The sequence below is a fragment of the Arachis ipaensis genome, chromosome B8 (assembly GCF_059453495.1).
Source record: "Arachis ipaensis isolate K30076 ecotype BB chromosome B8, ASM5945349v1, whole genome shotgun sequence".
Taxonomy (NCBI): domain Eukaryota; kingdom Viridiplantae; phylum Streptophyta; class Magnoliopsida; order Fabales; family Fabaceae; genus Arachis; species Arachis ipaensis.
In genome coordinates, this window is record NC_142443.1 from 95,467,526 (window position 1) to 95,479,214 (window position 11,689).

The 11,689-nt window shown below is 38.0% G+C and overlaps 1 non-coding gene across 1 annotated transcript; it reads left to right on the top strand.

Annotated features, from left to right (window-relative positions):
• Nucleotides 1–11,328: 11,328 nt before the first annotated feature.
• Nucleotides 11,329–11,436, top strand: LOC148548901 (small nucleolar RNA R71). Its single transcript, XR_015897743.1, has one exon. It is a non-coding gene; the product is annotated as a small nucleolar RNA R71 (small nucleolar RNA).
• Nucleotides 11,437–11,689: the final 253 nt, after the last annotated feature.

Consider the following 11,689-nt stretch of genomic DNA (forward strand, 5'->3'; position numbering starts at 1 on the left):
GAGAAACCATATTGACTTGCTGAGTCAATATTTTGTTTTGAGCTAATATGGCATTCAGAGTATCAATCTCAAGAACTCCTTTCTTCTGAGTCATACCATTATTCACAGGATTTGTTTCAGAAGTATACATGAACTGGTTATTTGCTACCATCTCAATGAGTTCCTAGGCTTCTGCAGGAGTTTTTTTCAGATGAAGAGATCCACCAGCAGAGTGGTCCAATGACATCTTGGACAATTCAGACAGACCATCATAGAATATACATAAGATGCTCCATTCTGAAAGCATGTCAGAAGGACACCTTCTGATCAATTGCTTGTATCTTTCCCAAGCTTCATAGAGGGATTCACCTTCCTTCTATCTGAAGGTTTGGACTTCCACTCGAAGCTTGCTCATCTTTTCAGGTGGAAAGAATTTGGCCAAGAAAGCATTGACCAACTCTTCCCAATAGTTCAGGCTTTCTTTAGGTTGTGAGTCCAACCATATCCTAGCTCTGTCTCTTATAGTAAAGGAGAAAAGCATAAGTCTGTAGACCTCGGGATTAACCCCATTGGTCTTAACAATATCACAGATCTGCAAGAATTTCGTAAGAATTGATGAGGATCTTCCAATGAAAGTCCATGAAACTTGCAATTCTGCTGCATTAGAGAAACTAATTGAGGCTTAAGCTCAAAGTTTTTTGCTCCAATTGCAGGAATTGAGATGTTTCTTCCATAGAAGTCAGAAGTTGGTGCAGTAAAGTCACTAAGCACCTTCCTTGCATCTCTACCATTGTTGTTGGGTTCGGCTGCCATGTCTACTTCTTTTTCAAAAATTTCTGTAAGGTCCTCTCCGGAGTGTTGTGCTTTAGCTTCTCTTAGCTTCCTCTTCAGAGACCTTTCAGGTTCAGGATCAGCTTCAACAAGAATGTCTTTATTCCTGTTCCTGCTCATATGAAAAAGAAGAGAATAAAAAAGAAGAAGAATCCTCTATGTCACAGTATAGAGATTCCTTTATGTGAGTAGAAGAATAGAAGAATGAGGTAGAAAGAGAATAAGAGGAATTCGAACACTAAGAGAGGGAGAGGGTTCGAATTATGAGTAGAAGTGAAGTGTTAGTAAATAATTAAATAAATAGAAAGAAATGTGAGAGAGAGTATTCGAATTTTAAAAAGAAGGAGAAGAAAAATATTTTTATTTTTATTTAATTAATTAAGTTAGAATTCGAAATTTAAAAAAAATAAAATAAAATTAGAATTTAAAACAATTAGTTAATTAAAAAGAATTTTGAAAAAGTGCTTAGTGATTTTCGAAAATTAGAAGTGGAAAAGTAATTAGGTGGTTTTGAAAAAGATAAGAATTAGTAAACTTTTTAAAATTAAAACAAACAAGTCAAGTGGTTAATTGAAAAAGATTTGAAAATAAATTTTGAAAAGATAAGAAGTTAGAAAAAGATTTTGAAATTAAGGAGTGAAAAAGATATGATTGAAATTTATTTTGAAAAATTTGAAAAAGAAATTTAAAAAGATTTGATTTTGAAAATTAAAGTTGATAACTTGACTAACAAGAAACTAAAAGATATGATTCTAGAATTTAAAGATTGAAACTTTCTTAAAGATTGAAATTTTTGAATCAAAACATTAATTGTTAGTAAAGTTTTCGAAAATGTGAAATAAAAAAAAGAAAAATATTTTGAAAATTTATTTAAGAAATTCGAAAATATTAAGAAGAAAAATGAAAAAGATTTGATTTTTAAAAAAAGATTTGAAAAGATAAAATTTTTAAATTGAAATTTTTTACTTGACTAACAAGAAACAACTATATTTTAAAAATTTTTGACTAAGTCAACTCAAAATTTCAAAAATTATGAGAAGAATCAGGAAAAGATATTTTTTATTTTTGAATTAATAAAGAAAGAGTAAAACAACAAAATGACACAAGACATAAGAATTTAAGATTAAAACAAATAATGCATGCAAGAACACTTTGAATGTCAAGATGAACACCAAGAACACTTTGAAGATCATGATGAACATCAAGAACATATTTTTGAAAATTTTTAAGAAAAGAAAGACATGCAAGACACCAAACTTAGAAATTTTTAATGTTTAGACACTATGAATTCGAAAAGGCATATGAAAAATAACAAAAAATACAAAACAAGAAAAGTTAAAGATCAAACAAGGAAAATCATCAAGAACAACTTGAAGATCAAAGAAGAACACAATGCAAGAATTTTCGAAAATCTAAGAAAAATTAAAAACATGCAGAAGACACCAAACTTAAAATTTGACATAAGACTCAAACAAGAAACACAAAGTTTTTTTTTTGGTTTTTATGATTTTATTAATTTTTTGTATATTTTTTGAAATTATTTTGGAAAAAGAAAATAAAGAAATTCAAAATTTTTAATAAGAATTCCAGGATTCATGCAATGTTAGTGTAAAGCTTCGGTCCAAAAGAATTAGACATGGCCAAATGGCCAGCCAAGCTTTAGCATAACAAATACAGACATGTCCTTTCTACAATGAAAAGTGAAAACCTCAGTCCAAAATATTAGACATGGCTTAACAGTCAGCCAGGCTTCAACATATCTCATGAAGCTCTAGAATTCATTCTTAAAAACTCTAAAGAACAATTTTTTTTCAAAAACTTTTTTTTTCGAAAATAAAAATAAAAAGCTTAAACATGAAATAAAATTACCCAATCTAAGTAACAAGATGAACCGTCAGTTGTCCGAACTCGAACAATCCCCGGCAACGGCGCCAAAAACTTGGTGCACGGAATTGTGATCACACTTTTCACAACTTCGGTACAACTAACTAGCAAGTGCACTGGGTCGTCCAAGTAATAAAACCTTACGCGAGTAAGGGTCGATCCCATAGAGTTTGTCGGCTTGAAGCAAGCTATGGTCATCTTGTAAATCTTAGTCAGGCGGATTCAATTGGTCATGAGTTTTGATAATTGAAAGATAAATAAAGCATAAAATAAAATAAGATACTTATGTAATTCATTGGTGGGAATTTCATATAAGCGTTTGGAGATGCTTTGTTGCTTCTGAACCTCTGCTTTCCTATTGTCTTCATCCAATCATGCGTGCTCCCTTCTATGGCAAGCTGTATGATCCTCTCAGTGAAAATAGTCCAAATACGATTCTGCACGGCTAATCAACTGTCGGATTTCTCGTCTCGGATGAAAAATACCAGGTACAGCTACCGCATGGCTAATTATTTGCCGGTTCTCACTTGTGCCGGAATAGAATCTCTCTATCCTTTTGCACACTGTTACTGCGCCCAACATTCGCGAGTTTGAAGCTTGTCACAGTCATCCTTTCCCAGATCCTACTCGGAATACCACAGACAAGGTTTAGACTTTCTGGATCTCAGGAATGCTGCCAATTGGTTCTAGCCTCTACCACGAAGGTTCTAATCTCACGGACTCGGTCCGTGGATTAGAGACCCAAGAGATTATACTCCGGCTGTCGTCCAATGACTACGTTGAACATCATGTAGACTGCTTGTGGTTGTCTGGCACGCGGATATTGGCTAAGCGAGTAACGAAGAGAGTACGTGATTGTCACAGGTCACCCCTTCATTCTGACTTAACTGAATTAAGTACAAGAGTATATCTTGAAGAAGAAGTAAGCGTGAATTGAAAGAGAAACAATAGTAATTGCATTAATTCATGAAGAACAGTAGAGCTTCGCACCTTAATCTATGAGGTGTAGAAACTCCACTATAGAAAATACATAAGAGAAAAAGGTCTAGGCATGGCTGAATGGCCATCTGATGAGCGGATAATTTATACGCTTTTTGGCATTATTTTTACATAAATTTTAGTATGATTTAGTTAGTTTTTAATATATTTTTATTAGTTTTTAAATAAAAATCACATTTCTGGACTTTACTATCAGTTTGTGTATTTTTCTGTGATTTCAAGTATTTTCTGGCTGAAATTGAGGGACTTGAGCAAAAATCTGATTCAGAGGTTGAAGAAGGACTGCAGATTCTGTTGGATTCTGACCTCTCTGCACTCAAAGTGGATTTTCTAGAGCTACAGAAGTCCAAATGGCTCTCAATTGTGTTGGAAAGTAGACATCCAGGGCTTTCCAAAAATATATAATAGTCCATACTTTGCCCGAGTTTAGATGACGCAAACTGGCGTTCAACGCTAGCTTTCTGCCCTATTCTGGCGTTAAACGCCAGAAACAGGTTGCAAAGCAGAGTTAAACGCCAGAAACAAGTTACAAACTGGTGTTCAACTCCAAGGAAGACCTCTACACGTGAAAGCTTCAATGCTCAGCCCAAGCACACACCAAGTGGGCCCCGAAAGTGGATTTCTGCATCATTTACTTATCTCTGTAAACCCTAGTAACTAGTTTAGTATAATTAGGACTTTTTACTATTGTATTTACATCTTTGGATCATTTCGATCTTTTGACCATCTTTAGATCATTGTATGCGTTTGGAAGGCTGGCCACTCGGCCATGTCTACCCTATTTTCACTTATGTATTTTCAACGGTAGAGTTTCTACACACCATAGATTAAGGTGTGGAGCTCTGCTGTTCCTCATGAATTAATGCAAAGTACTATTGTTTTTCTATTCAACTCAAGCCTATTTCTTCTCTAAGATATTCATTCGCACACAAGAACATGATGAATGTGATGATTATGTGATGCTCATCATCATTCTCACTTATGAATGCGTACCTGACACACACTTTCGTTCCACATGCAAACAAGCTTGAATGTATATCTCCTAGCCTCCTGATCTACGATAAGAGTCTTTGTGGTATAGGTTAGAATTATTGGCGGCCATTCTTGAGATCCGGAAAGTGTAAACCTTGTCTGTGGTATTCCGAGTAAGATCTGGGAAGGGATGGCTGTGACGAGCTTCAAACTCGCGAGTGCTGGGCGTAGTGACAGACGCAAAAGGATTACTGAATCCTATTCCAGTATGATCGAGAACCGACAGATGATTAGCCGTGCGGTGACAGTGCATTTGGACCATTTTCACTGAGAGGACGGGATGTAGCCATTGACAACGGTGATGCCCAACATACAGCTTACCATGGAAAGGAGTATGAAGGATTGGACGAAAGCAGTAGGAAAGCGGAGATTCAGAAGGAACTAAGCATCTCTATACGCTTATCTGAAATTCTCACCAATGAATTACAAAAGTATCTCTATCTTTATTTTACGTTTTATTTATCTTTTAATTATTAAAACTCTATAACCATTTGAATCCGCCTGACTGAGATTTACAAGGTGACCATAGCTTGCTTCAAGCCGACAATCTCCGTGGGATCGACCCTTACTCACGTAAGGTTTATTACTTGGACGACCCAGTGCACTTGCTGGTTAGTTGTGCGAAGTTGTGACAAAGAATTAAGATTATGAATGTGCGTATAAAGTTTTTGGCGTCGTTACCAAGGAATGAACGATCACGATTTCATGCACCACCATCCTCCCAAATGTAACATAAGATAATAATTCCAAGATGATAGGTCTATATTCGAATACAATATTAAAACGTTCTATTTATACTAAACTAGTTACTAAGGATTATAGAAAATAAGTAACTATGTGCAGATAGTGCAGAAATCCACTATCGGGGCCCACTTGGTGTGTGCTTGGGCTGAGCAATGAGCTTTGCACGTACATAGGCCTTTTCTAGAGTTAAACGCCAGCTTGGATGCCAATTTGGGCGTTTAACTCCAGTTTTGGTACCTGGTATGCGAAATTGTTACTCTGAGGTTGTAAAATTTGTTGTTCGTTCTCTCCCTGGCAATGGCACCAATAACTGGTGCACAATACCATGGTCCAAGCATAGCTTCACAACTTCGCACAACTAACCAGTAAGTGCACTGGGTCGTCCAAGTAATAAAACCTTACATGAGTAAGGGTCGATCCCACGGAGATTGTTGGTATGAAGCAAGCTATGGTCACCTTGTAAATCTCAGTCAGGAAAATATCAAATGGTTATGGAGTTTTCGAATTTAAATAATAAATAGACAGAAAATAAAGATAGAAACACTTATGTAATTCATTGGTGAGAATTTCAGATAAGCGTATAGAGATGCTTTCGTTCTTCTGAACTTCTGCTTTCCTACTGTCTTCATCCAATCAGTCCTACTCCTTTCCATGGCAAGCTTTCTGTAAGGGCATCACCGTTGTCAATGGCTACATCCCATCCTCTCTGTGAAAATGGTCCAAATGCTCTGTCACGACATGGCTAATCATCTGGAGGTTTTCGATCATGCTGGAATAGGATTTACTATCCTTTTGCGTCTGTCACTACGCCCAGCACTCGCGAGTTTGAAGTTCGTCACAGCCATCCCTTCCCAGATCCTACTCGAAATACCAGAGACAAGGTTTAGACTTTCCGAATCTCAGGAATGACCATCCATGGGTTCTAACTTATACCACGAAGATACTAATAACTCGGACTCGGTCCCCTGTATTAGATATCTAAGAGATACTCATTCTAGCTTGGTTGCATGTAGAACGGAAGTGTTTGTCAGGCACGCGTTCATAAGTGAGAATGATGATGAGCGTCACATAATCATCACATTCATCATGTTCTTGGGTGCGAATGGATATCTTAGAAGCGGAATAAGTTGAATTGAATGGAAAACAGTAGTACTTTGCATTAATTCATGAGGAACAGCAGAGCTCCACACCTTAATCTATGGAGTGTAGGAACTCTACCGTTGAAAATACATAAGTGAAAGGTTCAGGCATGGCCGAGAGGCCAACCCCCAAAACGTGATCACAGGATCAAAAATACAATCCAGGATCTTCCAAAGATGTCTAATACAATAGTAAAAAGTCCTATTTATACTAAACTAGTTACTAGGGTTTACAAAAGTAAGTAATTGATGCATAAATCCACTTCCGGGGTCCACTTGGTGTGTGCTTGGGCTGAGCTTGAATGTTACACGTGCAGAGGCTCTTTCTGGAGTTGAACGCCAAGTTGTAATGTGTTTTTGGCGTTCAACTCTGGTTCGTCACGTGTTTCTAGCGTTTAACTCCAGACTGCAGCGTAGAACTGGCGTTCAACGCCCTTTTGCGTCATCTAAACTCAGCCAAAGTATGGACTATTATATATTTCTGGAAATCCCTGGATGTCTACTTTCCAACGCAATTGGAAACGCGCCATTTTAAGTTCTGTAGCTCCAGAAAATACACTTTGAGTGCAGGGAGGTCAGAATCCAACAGCATCAGCAGTCCTTCTTCAACCTCTGAATCTGATTTTTGCTAAAGTCTCTCAATTTCAGCCAGAAAATATTTGAAATCACAGAAAAACACACAAACTCATAGTAAAGTCCAAAAATATGAATTTAACATAAAAACTAATAAAAACATCCCTAAAAGTAACTAGATCATACTAAAAACATACTAAAAACAATGCCAAAAAGCGTATAAATTATCTGCTCATCACAACACCAAACTTAAATTGTTGCTTGTCCCCAAGCAACTAAAAATCAGATAGGATAAAAAGAAGAGAATATACTAAAAATTCCAAACTATCAATGAAACATAGCTCCAATCAGATGAGCGGGACTTGTAGCTTTTTGCCTCTTGAATAGTTTTGGCATCTCACTTTATCCATTGAGGTTCAGAATGATTGGCATCTATAGGAATTCAGAGTTCAGATAGTGTTATTGATTCTCCTAGTTCAGTATGTTGATTCTTGAACACAGCTACTTTATGAGTCTTGGCCGTGGCCCTAAGCACTTTGTTTTCCAGTATTACCACCGGATACATAAATGCCACAGTCACATAACTGGGTGAACCTTTTTAGATTGTGACTCAGCTTTGCTAAAGTCCCCAATTAGAGGTGTCCAGGGTTCTTAAGCACACTCTTCTTTTGCTTTGGACCTTGACTTTAACCGCTCAGTCTCAAGTTTTCACTTGACACCTTCACGCCACAAGCACATGGTTAGGGACAGCTTGGTTTAGCCGCTTAGGCCAGGATTTTATTCCTTTAGGCCCTCCTATCCACTGATGCTCAAAGCCTTGGGATCCTTTTTATTACCCTTACCTTTTGGTTTTAAGGGTTATTGGCTTTTTGCTCTTGCCTCTTGGTTTTAAGAGCTTTTGGCTTTTTCTGCTTGCTTTTTCTCTTTTTTTTTTTTTATTTTTCTCTCTCTTTTTTTTTCTGCAAGCTTTTGTATTCACTGCTTTTTCTTGCTTCAAGAATCATTTTTATGATTTTTTAGATTATCAAATAACATGTCGCCTTGTCATCATTCTTTCAAGAGCCAACATATTTAACATTCTTAAACAACAACTTCAAAATAGATATGCACTGTTCAAGCATTCATTCAGAAAACAAGAAGCATTGTCACCACATCAATATAATTAAACTAAGTTCAAGGATAAATTCGAAACTCATGTACTTCTTGTTCTTTTGAATTAAAACATTTTTCATTTAAGAGAGGTGATGGATTCATATTCACTACTTTAAGGCATAAACACTTAAATACTAATGATCATGTAATGAAGACACAAACATGGATAACATTTAACATAGAAAACGAAAAACAGAGAATGTAAGAACAAGGAATGAGTCCACCTTAGTGATGGTGGCATTTTCTTCTTGAGGAACCAATGATGTCCTTGAGCTCTTCTATGTCTCTTCCTTGCCTTTGTGGCTTGATCCCTAGTGATTTTTGATATTTCTATCCTCAGTTGCTTCCAATAATTATGTGGAGGAAAGTGTATCCCCTGAGGTATCTCAGGGATCTCTTGATTTGCAGCCACATGTTCTACCACTGAGCTATAGACCCTTTGAGATGAATCTTTCCATCTCCCATGACTCGGAGGTGGAAGCCTTTGTCTTCCCTTTCCCTTTTCTAGAGGTTTCTCCGGTCTTAGGTGCCATTAATGGTAATGGAAAAACAAAAAGCTTATGCTTTTACCACACCAAACTTAGAATGTTGCTCGCCCTCGAGCAAAAGAAGAAAGAATAGAAGAAGAAGAAGAAGATATGGAGGAGATGGAGGGATGTGTATATGGATGTGAGTGGTGAAAGGAAAACAGAAAGGGATGACCATGAATGGAGAGAGACAGGGTGAGGTGGGTGGGGATCCTGTGAGATTCACAGATCCTGAGATGATCCTGTGGTGTCCACAGATCCTGAGGTGTCAAGGATTTACATCCATGCACCCATTAGGCATGTAAAACGCCTTTGCATACAATTTTGGCATTTAAACGCCGAATTGATGCTTGTTCTGGGCGTTCAGTGCCCAGATGCAGCATATTTCTGGTGTTGAACGCCAGCCAGATGCTTGTTTCTGGCGTTCAGCGCCAGCTTTCTTCACTGTGCATTTCTGGCATCTGAACGCCAGGATGCTGCTTATTTCTGGCGTTCAACGCCAGAAACATGCTCTGTTCTGGCGTTGAACGCCAGAAACATGCTCCTTACTGGCGTTTAAACACCAGAAAGCCCTTCCTCCAGGGTGTGATTTTTCTTCTGCTGTTTTTGATTCTGTTTTTGATTTTTCTATTTATTTTGTGACTCCACATGATCATGAATCTAATAAAACATGAAAGAACAATAAAAATAAAAATAGAATTAGATAAATAAAAATTGGGTTGCCTCCCGATAAGCGCTTCTTTAATGTCAATAGCTTTACAGTGGGCTCTCATGGAGCCTCACAGATGTTCAGAGCATTGTTGAGACTCCCCAACACCAAACTTAGAGTTTGGATATGGGAGTTCAACACCAAACTTAGAGTTTGGTTGTGGCCTCCCAACACCAAACTTAGAGTTTGACTGTGGGGGCTCTAGTTGACTCTGTTTTAAGAGAAGCTTACTGTGCCTCTTTTCCATGTTTACAGAAGGATGACCTTGAGTTTTAAACTCAAGGGAGTCCTCATTCAATTGAAGGACTAGTTCACCTCTGTTAACATCAATCACAGCTCTTGTTGTGGCTAGGAAGGGCCTTCCAAGGATGATGGATTCATCCTCATCCTTCCCAGTATCCAGGATTATGAAATCAGCAGGGATGTAAAGGCCTTCAACCTTTACTAACACGTCCTCTACTTGTCCATAAGCCTATTTTCTTGAGTTTTCTGCCATCTCTAATGAGATTTTAGCAGCTTGTACCTCAAAGATTCCCAGTTTCTCCATTATAGAGAGTGGCATGAGGTTTATTCCTGACCCAAGGTCACATAGAGCCTTCTCAAAGGTTATGGTGCCTATGGTACAAGGTATTAGGAACTTTCCAGGATCCTGTTTCTTTTGAGGCAATCTCAGTTGATCCAATGCATTTAGTTCATTGGTGAACAGGGGAGGTTCATCTCCCCAAGTCTCATTACCAAACAAATTGGCATTCAGCTTCATGATTGCACCAAGGAACTTGGCAACTTGCTCTTCAGTAACATCCTCATTCTCTTCAGAAGAAGAATACTCATCAGAGCTCATGAAGGGCGTAAGGAGGTTCAATGGAATCTCTATGGTCTCTAGATGAGCCCCAGAGTCCTTTGGTTCCTCAGAGGGAAACTCCTTATTGATCACTAGACATCCCATGAGGTCTTCCTCCTTGGGATTCACGTCCTCCCCTTCTTCCTTGGATTCGGCCATGATGGTTATATCAATGGCCATGCACTCTCCTTTTAGATTTTCTTCTGTATTGCTTGGGAGAGTACTAGGAGGGATTTCACTGATCCTTTTACTCAGCTGGCCCACTTGTGCCTCCAAATTCCTAATGGATGACCTTGTTTCATTCATGAAACTTACAGTGGCCTTAGATAGATCAGAAACTAAGTTTTCTAAATTAGAGGTATTTTGTTCAGAGTTCTCTGTCTGTTGCTGAGTGGATGATGGAAAAGGCTTGCTATTGTTAAACCTGTTTCTTCCACCATTATTAAAGCCTTGTTGAGGCTTTTGATCCTTCCATGAGAGATTTGGATGATTTCTCCATGAGGGGTTATAGGTGTTTCCATAAGGTTCACCCATATAATTCACCTCTACTATTGCAGGGTTTTCAGGATCATAAGCTTCTTCTTCAGAAGATGCCTCTTGAGTACTGTTGGATGCAGCTTGCATTCCATTCAGACTCTGAGAAATCATATTGACTTGCTGAGTCAATATTTTATTCTAAGCCAATATGGCATTCAGAGTATCAATTTCAAGAACTCCCTTCTTCTGAGGCGTCCCATTACTCACAGGATTCCTCTCAGAAGTGTACATGAACTGGTTATTAGCAACCATGTTAATGAGTTCTTGAGCTTCTGCAGGCGTTTTCTTTAGGTGAATGGATCCACCTGCAGAAGTATCCAATGACATCTTTGATAGCTCAGATAAACCATCATAGAATATATCCAGGATGGTCTATTCTGAAAGCATGTCAGAAGGACACTTTTTGGTCAGTTGCTTGTATCTCTCCCAAGCTTCATAGAAGGATTCACCTTCCTTCTGTCTAATGGTTTGAACATCCACTCTAAGCTTGCTAAGCTTTTGAGGAGGAAAGAACTTGGCTAAGAAAGCCGTGACCAGCTTATCCCAAGAGTTCAGGCTATCTATAGGTTGAGAGTCCAACCAGATTCTAGCTCTGTCTCTTACAGCAAAAGGGAAAAGCATGAGCCTGTAGACTTCAGGATTTACTCCATTAGTCTTAACAGTATCACATATCTGCAAGAATTCAGTTAAGAACTGAAAAGGATCTTCAGATGGAAGTCCATGAAACTTGTAGTTCTGCTGC